At 38.6% G+C, this 23,723-nt stretch overlaps 1 pseudogene; it reads right to left on the minus strand.

The window, feature by feature from the left end:
• Positions 1-15,877: 15,877 nt before the first annotated feature.
• On the minus strand, positions 15,878-16,540 carry LOC132238010 (density-regulated protein-like; annotated as a pseudogene).
• Between the last annotated feature and the right edge of the window lie 7,183 nt (positions 16,541-23,723).

Here is a 23,723-nt window from a genome sequence, read left to right on the forward strand (position 1 = left end):
GAGTGCAGGTGGCAAGAACCTCTCCCACTTCCACAGCAGCGCTAAGGACCCCCAAGGGGTCCTGGACTGTGAGAGGGCGGCCAAGCTGAGGGACCCCCTTCACAGTGCACAAATGTCGTGCACTGGGCCTCTAGTATAGCATAAAAAACAACTAAATTTCAAAGCATACATAATTCTTAAAAAGCTACAAATTATTAAAACATAAACATTTTACATTTATGTAGACATTCACCAACATTTTCTCATATATGTAGGCACTAATGGATACAATTCAAACAAATTTTAATAGCAATTTTAGATCTCAAAAAAACCATAGACTTGAGTTATTTCTTAATTAAAATAATATTATATTATTAATATACTAGAGGTCCGGTGCACAAAAATTTGTGCACTGGGGGCGGGGGGGGTTTCCTCAGCCCAGGCTGTGCCCTCTTGCAGTCTGGGACCCCTCGGGGGATGACCACCTGCTGGCTTAGGCCTGCTCCCCAGGCCATTGGGCCTAAGCTGGTAAATCAGACATCCCTCTGGCAGCACGGCAGCCCTCAGGGGATGTACACTTGCCAGTGGGGAGCAGACCTAAGCTGCAGTTGGACATCCTTAGCGCTGCTGAGGAGGCGGGAGAGGCTCCCACCACCACCGCTGTACTGGAAGCCATCAGCCTGGCTTGTGGCTGAGCAGAGCTCCCCCTGTGGGATCACACTGACCACCAGGGGGCAGCTCCTGCATTGAGCGTCTGCCCCCTGGTGGTCAGTGTGTGTCATAGAGACCAGTCATTCCCAGTCTTTCTGCTTTTAGGGTCAGTTTGCATATTACCCTTTTATTATATAGGATAGAGACCTGGTGCATGGGTGGGGGCCTGCTGGTTTGCTCTGAAGGGTGTCCTGAATCAGGGTGGAGGTCTCACTGGGGTGCCTGGCCAGCCTGGGTGAGGGGCTGATGGCTGTTTTCAGACTAGCCATACCCCCTTTACGGTGGGGTGGTCCCCACTGGGTTGCCTGGCCATTCTGGGTGAGGGGCTGAGGGCCATTTTCAGGCTGGCCAAGCCCCCGAGTGATGGAAGCTCACAGCCTCTCCTTTTTTTCTTTCTTTTTTTTTATTCTGAGATTCATTTACCTTCTATAATTGAAAATTTGTTGCTTTCAGTGGAGCTCAGAGCTGGCCGTGGCAAGCGGAAAGCTTGGCTTCCTCCATCACTGGAGCAACCAACCCTCCTGCTCGCTTCAGCGCTGTGGCTGCCAGCTGCATCTTGGTTGGGTTAATTTGCATATAGTCGCTCTGATTGACTGGTGGGCATGGCTTAAGGCATTGTGAAGGTATGGTCAGTTTGCATGTTTGTCTTTTATTAGATTAGATAATATACTATTAGTTTATACATCAATCAAATTTGTTTTTTATACAAAAATAAATATCTACTTCGCTCATACTATACACTGTAAGCTGAGGGTACTAAACTTAGCAAGTCCATTTTAGCCTTATAGGAATTTTATTTTAAAGAAAATGAAATAGATATTTAAAACATAGCTCATAATGCTCTGATGGTAGATGGGAAGGACTTCTCAAATTTTCCAGTTTTTTATCTCCAGTTCCCATCTACTTCATTTTGTTAAAATAAAATTTAGTTGAATATCTTTGCTTTCCTTGATAAATTTGCTGTTCATGCTTGATTTCTATCAAGCATACAGTGTTATGATTTTCATAAATTCTATTTTAACAATTCTATGGCAAATCAAGTAAAGGTAACCCAGAAACCTAGGCACGGATTTTGTAATAGATAGAGACACACTTTGAAAATGTATACACATGAATATAATAACTGATTGAGTTTTAATTTATTCCTGCTGGTAGATAATAACAGAAAGTCAGGTGGACTGATGTGCCATTGTTGTTTATGTAGTCACACCTTGTTTGAAACTAAGCACAGTGCATGAGGCCTTTCTGCCTCATTAAATAAGCTAATTGTGTAAATCAGAGGCAACATTTTTAGAAAATATGGGTATAGTTTAAACATAAATGATACATTTTTTATTGCTAAGAATAAAATCAAATGTGACAATGCTCAGGTGTCAGTCACAAAACATTATTCTTTAGTACCCAAAGTGAATGAATAGAAAATTAAAAGGTCAAGTTGATATATCTGTAGAACATGATCATGGATACAAATTTATCTACATAATTAAAATTATTCTAAAGGGCTCAAATGCTGTGATAAGAATTGGAAAATGAGATGCATATCATTTCTGAATATTATATGAGAAACTGTTTTAGCAGTAACTCCCCAAATCCATCGTTTAGTCAATATAAAATTCACTAATATACTATGTTTAGCAATTTCATGGCAATAAATTTGGCATGGCTGAATTGTTTTATTTCTCCCAACCCCTCAATGTTCCACATGCCTTCTAGTATTACAAGCCAGAGAGAAGAGGCAACAGCTGAAAAATTGATGGAGAAAAATATATTTAATGGAGAGGAAGATGAAGGGATGCCATTACAAAGTACATAATTATGGTAGTGTCTCTGAAGGCAAATATGGGTCTGAATTCATTGATATGTTGTACTTTCACTTTCAATCAGTTTGAAACCCTTTCAAATTCCCCTTTTGATTCCTGGTTTGATTAGCAGGTTATTTAGACACATTTTATTTAGTATCAAATATCTGGTGATTGTAGGGATATATTCTGTTACACATTTCTAATTTAATCCTGTTGTGGTCAACAAACATGCACTGTATGATTTTAAACATTAGATTTATTGAGACTTATTGTGTGGCTCAGAATATGGTCTGTCTTGTAAATGTTTTGTGTACATTTAAGAGAATGTGCTTTCTGCTTTTGTACAGTGACGTGTTCCTCCAATGTCAATTAGGTCAGGTCTATTGACAGTGTTATTCACATCTTTTATATATTTACGGATTTTCTTTCTGTTCTGTCAGTTATTAAAAGAAGAGTCTTGAAATATCCAACTATAATGGCAAATTTATCTGTTTCTCATTATAATTCTATTTTTACTTCATGTGTTTTGCTTCATCATTAGGCATATAAACATTCAAGATTCTTATATCATCCTAATAAATTGACTCCCTTTATCTTTGCTAACATGCTTTGCTCTGAAGTCTACTTTGCCTAATATTAATATAGTTCTTCCAGCTTTCTTTGGTTTACTGTTAGCATAATAGGACTTATATCTTACTTTTAACCTACTTGCATATATATATTTCAAGTGGGTTTCTTGTAGACATTATATAGTCTTAGCTTTAATCTGATCTGACAACTTCTTATCTTCACTTGGGATTTTGATGCCATTTACATGCACTGTGACTATTAATTTGCTTGTTATTTGCTTTCTATTTATCATATTTTCCTATTTTCTCCTTATTTTGTATTAAATGACTTTAAAATTTATTTCAATTCATATTCTTTTTCATTATAAGCTACTAGAGGCCCAGTGCAAGAATTTGTGCACCAGTGGGGTCCCTCAGCATGGCCTGCAGGATCAGGCTGAACCAGCTCTCCAACATCCCTCAAGGGGTCCTGGATTGCGAGAGGGTGTAGGCCAGGTTGAGGGACCCCACTGGTGCATGTTTGGGGCCAGGGAGAGACACAGGAGGTTGGCCAGTCAGGGAGAGACCACAGGAGGGCTCCATGGTGTGTCCGGCCCCTCTCAGTCAGTCCCGATCTGCCAGACCCGAGCAGCAAGCTAACCTACTGGTTGACTGTCTGACCCCTGCTGGTTAGTGCACATCATAGTGAGCGGTTGAGCAGCCTTAGCATATCATTAGGATATTATGCTTTGATTGGTTGAACAACCAAGCGGGTGACTGGACATTTGGCATATTAGACTTTTATTATACAGAATAACATTATGTTTTTTTAATTCTTTTTTTGTGATTTTTTAAATGATCTGTAGTATTCACACATCTACAATTTAATTTAATTCAAGTGATATGCCCATTCACATGTAGTATAATAATCTCCCAAACATTATTCTATTTATACCATCCAGCATTTGAACTATTGCTGCATATATTTTATTTTGACACTATTTAAAACTCTTTAATATATTGCTGCTAGTTTAGTTTAAACTACTAACTTTTTTACAGAATAATAAATAATTTAGTCTACTGTGCACATAGTTACAATTTTGGGGTGTTTTTTATTCCTTTGTGCAGGTGTAGGATTCCATCTAGTGTCATTTTTCTTCTGTCCAAAGGTTTTACACTAATAGTTCTTGTAGTACAAGTGTTCTGGTTATAAAATTCAGTATTGGCACGTGTTAAAAATAATTTTTATTGCCAGCACCTGTTTGGCTCAGTGGATAGAGTGTCAGCCTGCGGACTGAAGGGTCCCGGGTTCGATTCCGGTCAAGGGCATGTACCTTGGTTGCGGGCACATCCCCAGTGGGGGGTGTGCAGGAGGCAGCTGATCGATGTTTCTCTCTCATTGATGTTTCTAACTCTCTATTCCTCTCCCTTCTTCTCTATAAAAAAATCAATAAAATATATTAAAAATATTTTTTATTTAACCTTAATTTTTGAAAAATACTTATACTTTATCTAGAACTCTAGGTTGATAGTATTTTTTTTTTGTCAGTACATTAAAGGTATCACTCAACTGCCACCTGACTTACATTGTTTCTGCTGAGAGATCATTTGTCATTCTTATATTTGTTCCTCTGTATGTATCGTATCATTTCACTCTGGTTGCTTTTAAGGTTTTATATTTATCTATGTTTTTAAGCACTTTGCATATAATGTGCATTGCTACAGTTATCTTCATACCACTTATGATTATCATTTTATAATGTAGCCTCACAATTCTGTGTTTTCCATTGTTAATAAAAATCTTCTAATGCATAGTCTTTGACTGAAGGTCCCTTCGGCATAAAGAAATTGACACTCTCTTCACTTAGACATTTCTCACTTGGGAGCCGTTTAAACACCTTGGATAGGCTTATGATAGTCTCAAAAGTAAGTCCCAATGTGTCTCATAACTTCTTTTTATCCAGAATATTATTTCCCAATATCTTAGACTTAAAAAAAAAATCTTTTAGGGGGGATGGTTTCTCTTGTCATCTCAACGTGTATTTGGAGGTAGGAAAAATAGCCTGAATACTTCGATGAGGCACAAGCCCTAGGCAACATCTATGGCACTGTTTGCTCTACCCTTTTTGAGAATGAATGAGTCTCACAGAATTTCTAATTGGCTTACCAGGGAAGAGAACTAGTTTGTTTGACTTATTTGAGTCTAATCAGGACACAATTGCAATCTAATTAATTAATATTTTTCACCTGTATTGACTTTTAAGTAACTAAACATGGGAAACTTCCTAGATCATTGAATGATTGCTTTCTACAAATCAAAGTTATTCTTCTGCAAGAAGATTGCACATTAAATATAAGCAGTTTCTAGATGTTTAGAGTGCTGATGGAAGAAACAAATAGAAAAGGAGAGAATTGTTCTGTTTATTCTTTTCTCCAGTGATTTCATGGAGGTGTAAATCTTTACAAAAGCTTTCAAAAATCCCTTAAAAATTGCTTTGTGTAATGTGAACAATGCAGCTTTTAACAGTTTAGCATTTCAAACCTTGCTGTCTGACTTAGCGGAAAATGTCTTTGCTTTCCTCATGGCAGGTTTCTCACCTGAAATATAGCCATAATATGTTTTGCTCTTGTATCGAGTGCTTAAGATAATAGTTGAAAAATCACTTTGAAACAGAGACTGCCCATTACATACATAATATGCAACCACAATATGTCCCAATGCTGAATTATTTCTTTATAAATGCTTACTACAATAGTAGAATGTAAAACTCGAGTCTATCATATGTAATTTTCTTATAAAACTCTCTAAAAGGAGAGTCAAGATAGGAAAACAAATTACTCTTTGACTTCAATGCAGTCTGCATGAGAGTGAGAATAAAGTGGTTCAAAAGTAAAACAAATGGGCAGTATTTGCTAACAATAGAAGAAAATACCAGGGAACTCGTTTTTCTTAGCAATGGGCAGAGGCCTTTTCAAATCATACTCATTCTGCAAATTGCCTTTCTTCCCATTAAAATGCCAAGAGTATTCATACAACAGAGCAGAGACCATGCTAAGTCGAGAAATAATCCCCAGAGTTTATCACTGTAGCTGGCATTTTGCAGGAAGAGATGAAATTTTAAAAAATAACACTAAACTTTTAATGTTGTGCATTGCTATATAGTTATTAGAAAGAGTTGATTATGATTCTGTAAGTCTGTACCATGAACCATTACATAGACAAATACTAAAACAAATCTCTGAAATTAATTTGTGATTAGTGTGATTCAGAATAAGATGAAATATATTGATTTCCCTTAGCAACAAATAACTGTGCCTTAGTTTTCCTTAGAGATAATGGAATTTTTGTTACTTTATATAAAAATATGAAAACAATAAAAGAACATTCCATGTATATTTAGAGTAAAGGTTCATTGTTAGGTATGCTTTGTAACACTTTTTGGTTCCTTTACCCTTCTGGCTTTAACATAAATATTGGTGTTTCTGTTCCTTTCCACAATGGCTCAGTGACTCCTTGCACTTATCTCTTCAACATGACAATTAATATGGGGAGTGCACTTGACCAGTAGCAGTGTTATCTTATGAAAGTGGTCTCATTTGATCCTTCCAGTAACATTGAGGGGAGGTACACTTGTTCTCTCAGTTAATAGATGTGAAACTGAGGCATATAAAGGTGGATAAGGGGAGATCCAGAATGAAAAGCGGACTGCTTGGCAGAAAACCCTGAAATCACAAGCACTGTGAGATACTACATTTGTTAGATAAACCCATTCTCTCACTTTGTGCCTCTCACAGGATTTTCCTCCATCAATAATCCCTTTGTACCCTGCTGACCTCTGCAACTGCCTTGTACCTTTGATTTCTCCATCGGCAATGACTCCTTCTGTTCTGATTATATGTTTTTCCTTTTTTTTTTTTTTTTTTCAAAATAACCACGGTGTTTACTGTTCTACTCCAACTCCTTTCCCTGTGACCAATCCTCAAAGCTGTGGTCCGCTTGGCCTCTATTTCCTCACATTTCATTCACTTTGTCACACTCACCATGCAACTGAAATTTTACTCTTAAAATTTACCAACAACTTCCTAACTCCCAAATTTTGGTTTCCAGTTTAATCCTCAGACTGCACACAAACATTGGCATTTTTACCATAATAACTTCTTTAAACATTCTCCTGCCTGACTTTTTCCCTACTGATCTTCCTTCTACTTCATTTTGCTCATTTTTAATCTTTAATGAAAGTCCCCTCTCCCTTGCGTTAAGTTATATGTTTCAACAATTTCAACCTCTACTCACCCTCTTTATGGACCTCAAAGCATCATTTATCCATGGACAAGAAGAACACTACATCATATCCCCAGCCCTAATCTGTTTCTTCAGCCTGGGACCCATGTTTCCAATGGCCTGGTAGATGGAACCACCCTAATGCTATGGAGATTTCTCAAACATTCCCCAAACCAAACACATTATTACCCCATTGCCCTCAATGTCTTTCCCCTTCTCTCTTACTGTCCCTGTCTACAATGCATATATGAAGCTCAAATCTCAAGATAACTGAGGTAAACATTTAAAATATTTCACAGTCCCTTCACATAGTAAGCTCTCAATATTTATTGGGTAATAATAATATTACCTTTAACTTCTCACTTTGTGCTTGCCATGTCCAACTGATCCTCAATTCTATCAGTAGTAAGTCTCTGGAAGTTTTCCTTCTCCCTCATTTTCACTGTCATTGCAACTGAACTGCTCTCCCTTACTTTAGATTCAAACTGTCCCCATGCCCATTCCAATGGGCTGACATAGTTACCTTGCTAAATGTAAGTGAGATCCGGTACTCTATGTGGTAAGTTCATGTAATCATATTATGTCTAAACACAAGGTACCTTGCCAATCAAACCAGTTTCTCTTTACCCCATAACACACTCTATGCTGGGCGCTGGCTAGAATTGTTTCTCAACCCCGAGACTGACCTCTCCAAGCCCTAACAGGTCACACTCTTTTTATACATTTACTCTGTGCGTTCTCTTCCTGGAAAATACCCACTTAGTTTCTAATCACAAACTCTTGTTTCACACTTTCTTGGAAGAATTAAAGACCTCCTAATCTTCTATAGTAGAAGCACATACAAGTGTAGAAAAAAGATCTATGTCTGAGCTAGCCCAAATCCGTAAAATATGAACAGCCACCTCTCATCGTTCACTTTTTTTCAGGCCTCGTGTCAAACTAGCCCTGAAAAGAGACCAGGCAATGTTTTCCTGAGGGAGGGAAATAAGGGGACCATTAGCATTCTTCTCACTTTCCAAGTGGATTAAGCTGCCAGGAGTCAGTCATCTGTCTACCAAACACAGGGAACAACTCATTAGCTAAACATGTTTCATATGAGATGCAGTGAGCAGCCTATGGAGGAATTTTTGCTGACAAACCTAAAAATCAATCTTGTTTGATTATAAACTTTCTTAATGGTAATGCCTTATCATTTACTTTGTACTTCCTGAATGTTAGCATTCACCTGCAATGAAGAACTAGAGGATTATGAAAGAAAAGAGATACATAATAAATATTCTAAAGTTGTTACGGGAAATTTTTGCAGACTCACATACATTACACACATATTTATGTGACAAAATATTTTGTTTTGTTTTCTGTCCACATTCTTTTTAAAATTTCAGTTGAAGTACTGGTTCATTTATTCATTTTTAAAATTCTACTTATAAAATGATTATACATTTAGCAACCACTAAGTTCCCATTTAATGCCTTCTGAATTAGAGTCTGCATATTAGCTTGTTATCGGGTGGTTCAAGTGCACCTTAAAGTCAAAGTGGTGGTCTTGTCCATGTGAGTTTTGACGTCAACCATATGATGAAGCTATGTGATATGATTAAAGAGTGATGGGAGATACCATCTAACATGTTTGGAATTCCAGCATTTTCCATTATTCTATTTTCTAGCATTTCTCATGTGAATCTGTTTAAACCATTGTACTTGAGTTTCTTGTTTGTTTTTTAAGTTAAGTTTGCAAGGAAAATTTGAAGAGTTGCTATATGTTGCTTGAAATGGTTAGTTAGTGTCTTGTAATTGTTATCAGCCTGGTGCAGGGGCATATGACAATGAATACAGATGAAAAATCTGTATTACAAAACTAAAAGCTATAGCAGAAGTCTGGTAGTAGTAGTGCAGCCTGTCTTCAATCATCCATTCATTTATTTTATTCAACAAATACTTATTAAGATTATTTTATGAGCCAGGGATTTAAATAACCTTTAAGATATGAATAAAAAGGGACAAGAACATACAATGAGGTAAAGATAGTATATTCAATAAATGATAATGAGAAAATTGGGCAGATATGTGGCAAAAAAAAAAATGAAATTAGACCAGCTTCTTACACCATACACAAGAATAAACTCAAAATGGATAAAATATTTCAATGTAAGTCACAAAACCATAAAAATCTTAGGAGAAAACATAGGCAGTAAAATCTCAAACATCTCTTGTAGCAATATTTTTCCAATATGTCTCCTAAGGCAAAGGAAATAAAGGAAAAATAAACAAATGAGACTACATCAAACTAAAAGCCTCTATACAGCAAAAGAAATGATCAACAAAATGTAAAAGGAGCCCACTGAAAGGGAGAACATATTTACCAACAATATATCTGAAAAGGGGTTAATTTCCAAAACTAAAGATAAATAAATTATATAGCTCAACACCAGGGAAAGAAACAATCAATTTAAAAAAAAAAGTGAATACAAACTTCTCCAAAATGGACATACAGAATGGCCAATAAACATATGAAAAAAATGCTCAATGTCACTATTTATCAGAGAGATGACAATTGAATCTACAATGAGATGTCACCTCACACCTGCCAGAATGGCTACCATCAATAAATCAGGAAACAAGTGCTGGTCAGGATGAGGAGAAAAAGGAACCCTAATGCACTGTTGGTGGGAATGCAGTTGGTGCAATCACTCTGGAAAACTGTGTGAAGTTTCCTCAGAAAGTTAAAAATGGAACTGCCTTTTGACCAGGCAACCACAGTCTTTTTTTTGAAAGAATATATATATATATGTACCTCTATGTTCATAGCAGCATTATTTACAATGCCAAGATCTGGAAACAGTCAAGTGCCCATAACTAGGTGATTGGATAAAAATGCTGTGACATATTTGCACAATAATCTACTACACAGCCCTAAAAAGAAAGGAACTCTTACCTTTTGCGACAGCATGGATTGACCTGGAGGTTGTTATGCTAAGTGAAATAAACCAGTCAGAGAAAGACAAGCACAATACAATCTCACTTATGCATGGAATCTAATGAATAAAATAAACTAAAAAATATAGAAACAGAGGCATGGAAAAATGGAACAGACTGTCAAACGGGAGGGGCAGGGGAGGGCTGGATGAAAGGAGGTGAAGGGTTTAGCCATAGAACATTTATGCATAACCCATAGGCACAGACAACAATATGGTGATGGCCAGAGAAAAGGGGAGGTCGGGTTGGGTAAAGGTGGGCCAAAGAGGGAGGACATCTGTAATAGCATCAACAATAAAAAGGAAGTGAAAAATTTTAAAAATTGGGACTGCACTAAACTAAAATGTTTTGCACAGCAAATAAAACCATCAACACAATATAAATACAACCCACTGAATGGAAGAACATATTTGCCAACGATACATCTAAAAAGGGGGTAATTTCCAAAAAAAAGTAAAAACTTATACAAGTCAACACCAGGAAAACAAAAAAAAAAAAATGGACAAAGGACATGAATACACACTTCTCCAAAGAGGACATACAGATGGCCAATAGACATATAAAAAGTGCTCAACATCATTAATCATTAGAGAAAAGCAAATTAAAATCACAATGGGATATCACCTCATGCCTGTCAGAATGGCTATCATCAATAAATCAACAAAAAACAAGCATTGGTGAGGAAGTGGAGAAAAAGTGCACTGTTGGTGGGAATGCAAATTGATACAGCCACAGTAGAAAGCAGTATGAAATTACCTCAAAAATTTAAAATAGAATTGCTTTGCCAAGTGAGTGGGCTCAGTGGTTGAGCCTCTACCTGTGAAGGAAGAAGTCACTAGTTTGATCTCCAGTCAGGGCACACAATCAAGGCACACGATCCACATTATGGTTAGTGCAGCCGATTAATAACGTTTCCCTCTCACTAATGTTTTTATCTCTCTGTTCCTCTCCCTCCTCTTCTTCAGTTTTTTGAAAGAGTTTGAGTAGGATAGCATCAAATCTTATTTGAATGTTTGATAGAATTCACTAGTGAAGCCACCGCATCTTTGATTTTGGGGGGTAGGGATGTTGGTTGTTTCAATTTCCTCACTGTTGATCAGTCTATTTAGATTTTCCAGTTCTTCTTTTCTAGGAAGGTTGTACATTTCTGGGAACTTATCCATTTCTTCTAGATTATAGAATTTGGTGTCATATAGTGTTTGATATTATTCTATGACGAGGGACGCAGTGCACGTTGAAAGGAACTGCGGGATGCGAGGCTGCGGTGGGCACAGGGGTGGGTCTTGTCCCATCCTCTGCACCCCCACCTGGTCCCTCCCACCATGGCCCCTGGTCCACTCTCTGCCAGCAGCCCTACTCCCGCTGCTCACACCTGCTCACACCCGCTGACGGAGCCGAGTGATCAGGTCTGGCATCAGGCGCCAGCAAGGGTGTGAGCAGCAACTGCTGCCCTGATTGCCCCTCAGGAGCAGGGGGAGGTGGAGAAGCCCTGAGGGGTGATTGAGGCTGGCAGGCGCCACTCGCACATGCTGAAGGTGTAGAGTGATCAGCGGGTCAGCACGGCAGCAGTTGAGAGTGCCTGGCAGGACTGCGGTGAGTGGGAGCAAATAGTTTTCAGTAACCACCAAAGGCTCACCCAGATGACAGCGACTGATGCCCCGCCTTGGTCTGGCACCCCCGCTCACCTACTCCACTATCCCACCATGTCCCATGCCCACCATATTCCGCGCTCTGCTGCCTGCTGCCAACACCTGCCATGTTCTGTGTGTGCCCCCTGGTGGTCAGCGCATGTCATTAGTGACCAGTTGTTCAGTTGTTCTGCCATTTGGTCTATTTGCATATTGGGGTTTTATATATATAGATGATCCTTTGTATAGCTGTTGTTTTTGTTTGGTTGTATTCCATACTTTCTTTGTATCCTCTTTTATTAAGCTATGTGTTTCAGTTTTATTTTGTGTTTTGCATGGTTAACATTAGGTTTTATGTAAAATAAAGTTTCATATATGAAGAGGTCCTTTTTCTTTTGAATGCATGTGGTCTCCATCCTCCTTTGCAAATTCAGACCTTTACACCCTCCCCTTTTATGTATTTGTTGTCACAAATTACCCCTATTTATGTTGTAAAATTGTTGGTGGTCTTACTCAGTAAAATGTTGCTTCAACAGCATGAAAGAGTCTTTTTTGCATCGAATTATGACTGCAATGAAAAGTGAATTTATTTTGAGAATCCCAAATGCACAAAATCATAGGTTGATCCAGGTCAACCATCAACATTGACTATAAGGCCAAATCACTTTGGAAAGAAGACAATGCTCTGCGTTTGGTGGGATCAGGAAGGTGTGGTGTATTATGATATTCTAAAACGAGGTGAAACCATTAATACTGATCACTACCAGCAACAAATAATCAATTTGAACCATGCTTCGATCGTGAAATGACCAGAATGGGCCAGAAGACATGGCAAAGTAATTTTGCTTCATGATAACGCACCATATCACACAGTTCAAAACCAGTTAAAGACACATTAAAAGATCTTGCCTGGGAAATATGAACCACCCGCCATATTCATGAGACCTTGCTCCTTAAAATTACCACTTGTTCTGATCAATGGCACATGCACTTTCTGAGCAGCACTTCAAAATGTACAAAGAAGTGGAAAATTGGGTCGCTGAATGGTTTGCCTCAAAACAAGAGAAGTTCTATTGGGACAGTATCCACAAATTACCTGAAAGATGGTGAAAATGTGTAGCTAGGGATGGACATTACTTTGAATAAAGCACTTTTGATGTTTCTCTTGAAATTATCATGTTGTCTTTGATTACAAAATCCGCGTTATTAATGGTACACCTAGTAATTATTGATTTGATAGAGAGAGATAAACATTGATGTGTTGTTCCACCTGCTTATCTATGTATTCATTGGTTGATTCTTGTGAGTAGCCTGACCGGGAATTGAACCCACAACCTTGTCATACCAGTACAATGCTCTAACCAACTGAACTAGTCAGACAGGGCTATTTATTATTCTTATACTGTTCTTTCTGATGTAGTTAGAACTCGTGTAGAGTTCTTTTATTTTTTAGTTTATGCTCAAGTCTCTCCCTTCTTTCTTTTGCATCATTGCTAGAGTTCTCTCTTTGATAGCATCAGTCCTTTCCTCCATCTGATCTGTTCTATTTCCTAATCTTATTAGCTCATTTTTTATCTTTTTTATTGAGTTCTTCATCTCCAGAATTTCTTTTTGTTTCTTTTTAAAGTTTCAGTCTCTTTGGTAAAGTACTCGTTTTGTTTGTTGATTTGTAATCTGAGCTCATTAAATTGCCTGTCTGTGTTCTCTAGCACTTCATTGAGTTTTTTAAAGAATTACAATCTTGAATTCTCAGTTATTTATATCACATACTTACCTGTCTTTACATTTTTTGTGTTTTGTTTTGTTTTTCCTGGAGATTTTTCATTTTCTTTCTGAGCTGCCTCACTACTTGGATTATTCATGGTATTTGATGAATTCCTTTTCTGTCTGGGCATCTATGCATAAGTGGCATTTCTCTAGCAGATTAATACCAAGAGATCTATTTTTTTTTCAGTAGGTGGTGCTGAATCACAATTTTTTAGCTCCCTTGTACTTCTCTAGCTATACAGATCTCTTTGTGGAGTTAGTTCCTTGGGTAGATAGTTTCCTTGTATGTGCTCTTAGGTCACACCCATCCCAGGGAACCAACCCCACAAGAAAATGCAGTCGGTGATGATTCTCTAATCTGCAAAATTCCATTGCTGCCCTGCACAGACAGATGCTGCCATCAATGTAGCAATGATGCATGGATGTGGGGCTGAGGTATCCTGGCTGGCTTCTTTGTTGTTGGCAACCTCAGATCTCTATGGGGTCCACCCTGCACACTGGCGTCAGGACCAGTCACAGTATGCACCCTTTGCTTAGGGAAAATATGATGCTCTAGTATCAGTTCTCAGGTTTGCAGATAATGTTTTCTACAGCCCAACACCAAGAGCAAAGGGAGGTGAGCTCTGGGTGGTTACAGGGTAACCAGGTTCCATGGCTTTGTTTCTCTGTTTGAAATTCAGACCACAGTTGCAAGGTTCTGTGTGCTTGCTCAGGTCTCTGGGCTCAGTCACAGCTTGTATAGCCCACTCCTGCAGGAATGTCCACTGATTTACTCCTCCCAGCTGAAGAGAGTGCCAGCCACAACCTAATTCCGCCCCTCCCCAGGCTGAGCCCCACTGTAAGCTCCCAGTTGCAGAACTGCATCTCTGGCTCATCTCAGATTTTCTCTCCAGTTCACTCCCACTTTGCTCAACTTTAGATGTTTCAATGAGCAGATCTTTTAGGTATGTTTGTGTGTTGATCAGAGAATGCTTTGTTGAGTTATAGCTACTAAAATTGGTGAAATTTCAAGGGTGAGACCAAGGGCACCTCTGATGCCACCATTCGTTTGATGGCACTTCAGGTACTCTTTTTAATTATCACATATGTAATTGCATTTAATAGTTACAACCCTATAATGGAGTTACTGTCTTACAAGTGAGGAAGCTGAAACCCAGAGAGGTAAGAATACCATGCTCAAAGTCATCAAGTTACAATAAATTTTATTTTTAACTTCAATCCATGTCTCTTTAATCAAAGCTCATCGCATCCTTTTTAATGTCTATGCTAGTTTACTGAGCAAGACACTGTGGATTAGATTATCAAAGTTTTTAAGTATATACACTCAGATAGCCAGAACAAGAACTCCCAACCTCTGTAAATGGCCTTCCTCTCAGAACAATGACAATTAATAAAACAGATTCTGGTCTGCCCCCTACTTAACATTATTAAACATGTTTCCAAGTATTCTTGGAAAGTATTTTAAAATTTAGGTGTAATAGTCTACTATATGATACACCATCATTTCTTTAACCATCTCCCAATTGTTCATTTATATCATTTGCAATTTTTTTGATAGTAGGAGCAGCATCTTAATGAACTTAAGACATACCTTTCAGATAATGTCAAAGAAGTGGTTTGCTGGGTCAAACAGTGCAGTTGGTTTTAAGGCTTGTCATATACTTGGTGAATAATATTCAGAGTAGCTTGAACAACTGCAACCAACAATATGTTTACGGGCCCACAAAGTGGACTTGGTTGGTAACAATGAAGCCCATTCAACCACAAATCTATTAGAGGCTCAGGCATCTCAGAACTATCACGCCGAAAAAGCAAGGAGATAATTATGCCTGAGGAAGAAGCCCAATTACAATTCTTTAAAATGTCACTCAGCTTTAAACCAGATTAAATCACGACACAAAATAAACTTCCCACAAAAAGTCTACAGTGTTTTTCCAAAAATAAAAAGTTTAAAAGACAGAAAGAGAAGTCAGGACCAAGTGACCAAAATTTTTTATTTAACAAAATCCTATTTCATGCATAAGCATGACAGTCTCTCCTGTTTATAAGACTTTGGCAAAAAAACAACAACAACAAAAACAAACATAAGCATCCTTGTACAGAACAGTAACAATGCCAAACACGAGGGTGGTCCACAGTTTTCCTGTAGGATAAATATTTTTATTTTTTCAAAAGGCCTCTCCCCCTTTGGCCATATCAACTCTCAGTTCAGGCCATTAAATACAGACAAATTTTCAAAATCACTTCTTCACTTCTCCAAGATCTGCAATGCTATCATCATCCCCCTCTGGCCATTTTTCCTGAATGACATCAATGATGTCGCCTGTAAAGTCTCCCTGAATGATGATCTCATCCTCCCCTGTCACTGAGGCACCACAGGAGAATTTTTGAGCAAAAAATCTTTGTGCTTCTTTAAGATCAATTTCAAAAGTTACAAGGCCCCCCACTCTTGTTACATATGTCTTCTTTGCTCTGGGAATTTTGGCTATCATAACCTTTTGTGGTACCGTCTTCTTTTTTTGTTTGTTTTATTTGATCCCTTCCACCTCTTTTTTGTTTTTTCTTCTCTTCCTCTTCTCCTGCTGGTCCTTGACCTTCACTAATTCCAGCTTCTTGTTTGGGTGAATTTTTTACTGTAAGTTTTGCAAACTCACTTGGAAAATTCTTCTCTAGCCACTGTCTACATTTAGGAAAATCAGGCATATAGCCACAGTACTTCGTTGGTAATGAACGCACTCCACAGTAAAGGCCACGGAGTGGGTAATCTGCATCTAACTTGGTATTGCTCCTGGAGTCTCCTTTGCAATCATGCCCCCTGGATGCAGAAATGTCAGCAGTCATCTCACAAACCCGGCGGTCGTACAGCCACCACGCCTCCGCCCCGCCACTACCGCCACATGCAACTCCTCTTCTCTGGCCCGGGCCACCGAGAGCCCCTCTCTGTTACATCACTTTTTAATATTTAGGGTAATATATAGAATAAACAGCTGTGTTGCTGAGAGTTTGTAGGCATTCTGGCCCTAAGGAAATGTAAGCATGACATGATTTTTTTCTACCAGAAAGCAAGACCTTTTCAGTAGTTTTATTACCTGGACAATTATGTGTGCACCCTTTTCCCCCATAAATTAGGAAATTTGGTTGTTACTCTTGTAAGCCAGGTTCATTCTAAAAAAATCATTTTGTACTTAACTTCATGAGCATGGCTGATTTTTAGGCCATTGTTTTCTTAGTATTGCCTAGGTTGTTTGGTACCTTGGGGTCCTAGAGAGTACATTTTATTGGGTACAATAGCTAATAGTGCCAGACTCTACTAACATACAAATGCACATTTCCATTAACAGGTGTCTACAGGGCAATTTTCAAGCAATGTCTTACAACACCAATTCCAATTACTCAACCACATGATACTTACAAAATTTTATCTGATGAAGTATTCAAAGACCATCTATACTAATAATCTATACTAATAAAAGGGTAATATGCTAATTAAAATGGATGTCCTTCCAGATGTCCTTTCGGACATCTTTCCGGACAAAGCCACAGTGGCTGCCTGAGGCTCAGGTAAGCTGTGCATGGTGGCTGCTGCTCCCAGGGCTGGCCGGAGGCTCAGGCAAGCCACAGTGGCTGTGAGGGCCAAGACTTAGGCAGCCGTGGCAGCCAGCAGTGGCTGCAGCAGAGGCGTGATGGGGGCCTTGCCTTCCCCTGATCGTCCAGTCACCTCCCGCAGAGGGAGGCCAGACTGTTGCTTAGGCCTGCGGGCCTAAGCCATCAGTAGGACATCCCCTGAGGGCTCCCAGACTGTGACAGGGGGCAGGCTGGGCTGAGGGACACCCCCCCCCAAGTGCATGTATTTTCGTGCACTGGGCCTCTAATATAAATATAAACATAGATGATGCTAGAATCTTTTTTTCTGTTTTTATAAAAATAAATAAATATTTTTAAAGGTTTTCATTTCAACTTAATATAAAAATGGACTAACTTGATTTTTTTAATTGAGTAAATTTAGTTACAATTTTGTTTAAACCAAGAGGAAAGGAGAAGACTTTAGATAGTCATGTCTAGAGCAGATACTCATCCTTCCTCTTTTTTGTATTTTGTGATCATGTGGCCAATGGAATAAAATTACTTACTGATGCAATCTTTTTTCACTAAGTAAATTTCAGGGAAAACCGGTCTGCTCCCACTAATATGATTTCCAGTATCTGGCACTTGTGACATATGAGAGGAATAATCCTTAGTTTCTTGCTTTGAGTTTAGCCTGCATTAAAAAAGGAGAGGCTGATTGCTCATTATTCTTTCTAACCACACAATGTTGCTTTTGTGGTAGGATAAGGTAGGTAAGATCTCCAGCTCAGTAATTTTTTATGACCTAATAAAGATACTAACTTAGGAATCTCTGCCGTCAAGTATTAACAAGCCATATTCTTTATTTTTTTTTAATTAAATCTTTATTGTTCAGATTATTACATTTGTTCCTCTTTTATTCCCCCCCATAACTCCCCTCCTCCCAGTTCCTGCCCCACCCTCCGCCCTCACTCCCCACCCACTGTCCTCATCCATAGGTGCACGATTTTTGTCCAGTCTCTTCCCACATCTCCCACACCCCTATCCCCCCCAAGAATAGTCAGTCCATTCCCTTTCTATGTCCCTGATTCTATTATAATCAACAGTTCATTCTGTTCATCAGATTATTTATTCACTTGATTCTTAGATTCACTTGTTGATAGATGCATATTTGTTGTTCATAATTTGTATCTTTACCTTTTTCTTCCTCTTCCTCTTCTTAAAGGGTACCTTTCAGCATTTCATATAATCCTGGTTTGGTGGTGATGAACTCCTTTAGCTTTTCCTTATCTGTGAAGCTCTTTATCTGACCTTCAATTCTGAATGATAGCTTTGCTGGATAAAGTAATCTTGGTTGTAGGTTCTTGGTATTCATCACTTTGAATATTTCTTGCCACTCCCTTCTGGCCTGCAAAGTTTCTGTTGAGAAATCAGCTGACAGTCGTATGGGTATTCCCTTGTAGGTAACTGAGTTTCTTTCTCTTGCTGTTTTTAAGATTCTCTCTTTATCTTTTGCTCTTGGCATTTTAATTATGATGTGTCTTGGTGTGGTCCTCCTTGGATTCCTTTTGTTTGGGGTTCTCCGCGCTTCTTGGACCTGTAAGTCCATTTCTTTCACCAGGTGGGGGAAGTTTTCTGTCATTATTTCTTCAAATAGGTTTTCAATATCTTGCTCTCTCTCATCTTCTGGCACCCCTATAATTCTGATGTTGGTACGCTTGAAGCTGTCCCAGAGGCTCCTTACACTATCCTCGCATTTTTGGATTCTTTTTTCATTTTGCTTTTCCGGTTGGATGTTTTTTGCTTCCTCGCATTTCAAATCATTGACTTGATTCTTGCGCTCCTCTGGTCTGCTGTCGGGCGTCTGTATAATATTCGTTATTTCAGTCTGTGTATGCTTAATTTCTAGTTGGTTCCCCAATATAAGATCGAGGGTCTTATTAGTTTTCGTGTAGATCTCATTAAGTTTATCGGCAGCTTCTAAACAGTTCTTGAGAGACCTTAAAAGTGTGGTTCTGAACTCTATATCTTCCATTGACAATTTTGTCCTGTTTCTTTGTCTCTGCATTTTGTTATGCTTCCTTGGTGCACCCCCTAGTGGTCTTTGTTCGCAGTCTTATAGATAAATCTTGATTGTTGTAGCTAATTCCAGGGAGGGTTTGACCTCCAGGCCAAGTGGCTATGAGAATCAGCTGTGTCAGCAGTGAGAGAACTTCTGTCCTGTAGGGAGGTGCTAATCTAGCCTTTGCCTGAGGCTATCCGGCAAAGGCCTCTGTGCAGGGCTTGGGCGGGGTGGGTCGCACAGGATCAACAGGGTGGGCCAGAGAGAGCAGTTATGGCGGCTCTCAGTCCTGTCCCCAGGGGCTCTGCCTCTCTGAGTCCCAGCACCCGCTGCAAAACTCGGAGAGAAAGCTGCACTCGCTCTGACCGAAGCCAGACAGTCCCGCTTCTCCCGTTTGAGTCTGGGTCCCTAAAGACTTGCCTGTATCTGGAGCTCAGAGTCTGCTACTCCCTCCCGATTGAAAACAACAACCGCGCCCTCCGCCGCCAGCCCTCTCCGCGCACTCCGCACCTCAGAACTTGACCTCAGCACCGCGCCTCCTCTGAGTGTCCGTGTGCGTTTCTCTTTCCTCCTAGTTGTAGGACTTCCACTCAGCCAGCGTTCCTGTGGTTCTGGGTGATGTCCCTTCCGTTTTTTGGTTTCACTTTTGAAGTAGTTGTTCAAAGCAGCAAACTCCGGCGTTAACCTATCAACAAGCCATATTCTTTAAACATGTTTCATAGTAACAGTGCCATTTTTGTCTCTTCTTTACTTTTTCCCTATTTGTGGAGCTCCTTCCCTCTGTTTCTTCCATGCAGTGTATCTTTCTAGGTCACACCCTTGCTGCCTCAAGAATTTTAACAAGAGTTATAAATCTACAGTGTCCACATACTTGGAAATAGCTTCCTGACCTTATTCTTCATCATTTTCACATGAGTATTTGCTATGACTTTGAGTAATGGTGTGTGTTAAGAAAGCATATTATATAAATAGGTCGTGCCCCTTGTACACAATGAGGCCATGAGCTTCCTGGCTCCATAAGCCGTTCTCCTGCTTGGTTTTCTAGCAGCAGAGATGTCATTAGGAAGCTCCTACCTCCTTTTCTCAAATTAAGCTGTTTCTCACGCTAATTATTCTTTTCTTTATGAAGAAACTATGTTGTAGCAAAAAGAGCATGAATTTTGATTCACCCCATATCTATTCTATAATATCTGCCCATGTTAATATTCTCCTATGGATAGCATGATTCCTCTTCTCACTCCATACCATGCTCTTGTGGACTATTTTGAATTTGAACCTAATAATCAGGGGCTCTGTTTAATTCACTAGACTCTCATTAATGTTTCATATAAAACACTTGGACTTTATTGTATTTTGCATATTAAATAATTTCACCACTTTAATAGTTTATTTCAGATATGACATATGCAGAGTTACTTCACTGAGGAGTATTTTTTGACCCCAAACCTACACTTACAGCACAGAGGCAGAACGGGTTTCCTTGGCTCAATGGCTCTGCAACACTTTTAAGCTTTTCTAGCCAAACTAATTAGAATAATTCATTTAAAAAGTTCTGAGGGACAAACTATTTTCATGAGAGCCTCTAACTGATACTTCCTGTGCAGATAGGGAAAATTTTATTGTCCATTGTTTCCTCTTTAAATTTTAATGTGAACTTATATGACTGACCTAGGTAGATTTGAATACTAGAAAAATAGTGTATAATCACATGAATCTCAAAAATATCATATTTATTTGAAAATGTTTGTTGATTAGCTTTTAATAAACTAACTTTCCACTATCACATAAGAAATCAAGCTTTTGCTAAGCTGTTATTTATAAATGTCTTTATCGCAATATGTAGACATACAAACATTAACAATTTTGGTGGCTATTGTTTAAAATGTCTTCTTGCATAGAAGGCACACAAAGCTTCATAAATGCATAAGTTCATAGGTGGCTAATACCTATCATATATGACTATCAAAGATAAGATAGTGAACTGTCAATTGTTCAGGGATTGACCAATCAATTGGTAATATTAACCAAGTTCTTGATTTTTTTTTCTCTTTCCTTCCTTCATGTCTTATGATCATATCAAAACTCACTAGCAATTCAACCAGAATAATAAAAAGAAAATCCAAACTAAACTACATTTTATTAGCAAATTGTTTTTTAATTTAAAATTTGTGGAGAAAATATTTAAAACATTGGCTTTTATTTGGTTTGATGCACTTTGTATATCACAGTTCTTCCTCTTCATTGTTTCTGTCATCAAAAATATATTTAAACCAGATAAAGGACACAGATAATATAAATTTATAATTGTGGTGACTTCATGGTTTTTGTTTAATTTTGTTTTACTGATTCTTAAGTTTGCGTTTGCACAGGAGACACATTTGGCGTGTGCTGAGAGGCAGTTTCTAAGTGTGCACATATGTGTAGTTTGCTCAATGTCAAATAAGTTCAAACATTGCTGATTTTGGATTCACTAGATGTTTTCATGTAGAAGTAATAATAATAGACATTTTAGTGAGATAAAAACATAACTGAAGGTCCTAGCAATTAACCAAGGCATAAGGAACTTAAAATTGTTTCCATTTGCAAGACCATCATTTTCACAAATAATATTGTTTTAAAGCAATGAGAATCCAACTCTGGTTTAAAAAGACATACATTTCTATCTAATGAAATAATGATAACTCCTCAAAACCACACTATTTGATTTCTTGGAAACTTGAAAACTTAAATAGATGCCCACTCTCCTCACCCGGTGGACATTTTTAACATGCCCCAAAGCATGTTCTCAGCTCAGGAGAGGAAATAATAAAAGCTCTCTCTGGAGGACCCTTATGTATGCTATACCCAATTAGGCCTGCACTGGCTCCATGGAGTTGTCACCAGCCAAGAACTGGCCTGGAGAGGGTCTGCCTCCTGCAGGCCTACAGTGTTTGGGTTCTTGACTTCATGTAGGAAAGATTTCACAATATGAGTCGAGGTGATTTTGAGAGTATGTTTATTAAAAGGAAACAACGGGAAGATTTAGAAGAAGCAACAGGAGAGAGCCAAGGTGGTGCATTGCTTTGGCTCCCTAGACATGTTACAGGGCAGGAGTGAGTCCAGGAGAAGCTGCTGTGAGTGAGCTCACTGGAGAGTAAGAGCAAAAGGGGGCCTAGGAGACAGGCCAGTGGGTAAGCCTGGGACGAGCTCCTGCTGCCTGCTGCTTCCCCGGTTACAGTCTCATATGAGGGGACCCATAGAGTTTAGTAGGAAGCAAAATGTTCATGCCCAAGAAGGGGCATGGGCATGCTCTAGAACTAGCCTGAGCTGGTACCTTTTGTCCTGAGGGTTTACTTCCCTTCTGTAGGTGAGAATCTTAGAGGAAGTTTTCAGCAGAACGTTCATCAGCTTTGCGGGTGTGTTTTTAATATGCTGATGAAGTAAAATGAGCACATAGGGGAGTTTGGGATTATTCTTTGCTGTTTTACTTTTAGCTTGGGTCTGTCTGGCTCTAATCGGGTTTTCGTATTTGTTCCCTGAATTCATTTGTCCTTGGTTTTGGCTGGCACAAAGGGTATTAAGTGGGTTTCTGTGCTCTATCTAACCAACGAGGGTGATTTAAGCTCTGTATTCTCTGGTTACAGTGGGGAGGTATCAAGTGTTTGCTCTCAAGTGCCTGGGTTAGCGGGGGTAGGTTTTGTGATTCACTAGCTGCCTGTAACTTGTTTAAATTGTGTGGCCTTGTTTAATTCTCTGAGTCAGTTTCCCCATTCCACTTGCCCAGGAATTTTCCTAGCTTCTCACCATCCTCCCTTATAGTCATCCTCAGTAAGTATGGGTGAGAATAGTTTGTAATTTCCAACCAGAGAACCCACCTTAGATTGAAACTTGAATAATCAATGCTTGGCAGCAGTAACTGATTTTGCTAGAGGAGACATGAGCAGATGCCTGTGAAGCCTGAGGACAAAAACATTGAATTGTCCGAAAATGCTATAGAGAGAAAGATGCATCCAGATGCAATTAACTGAAACATCTCATGACACTCTATTTGTTGAGGAACTGTTTATCATTATTATTTCCCCAGTTATTTTCAATACTATCTACTATACGTAAATTTTTAATTATTTTAGTTTATACTTTCTGTTCGTTTCCTTTTAAAAAACAGAATTGCCTTTTTAATAACTGGAATTTTTTAAAAATCCTGTGGCCATATTTACATTTTAATTTTGTTTTTATTATATAAGCTTCATCAGCAAAACAACATCAAGGATTCTATCTTCATTCAATCTGATGATATTCAAAAACCAAAGCTGAAGAGATGTCCCTCTATGTTATTTTTAAATTTTGTTATTTACAAACATTTGAGAATTAACTATTTTAATACTAGTAGCAAGTTTATTGAGCAATTAAAATAATCTTTGATCCA

Source organism: Myotis daubentonii, chromosome 7, assembly GCF_963259705.1.
Source record: "Myotis daubentonii chromosome 7, mMyoDau2.1, whole genome shotgun sequence".
In the NCBI taxonomy this organism is placed as follows: Eukaryota; Metazoa; Chordata; class Mammalia; order Chiroptera; family Vespertilionidae; genus Myotis; species Myotis daubentonii.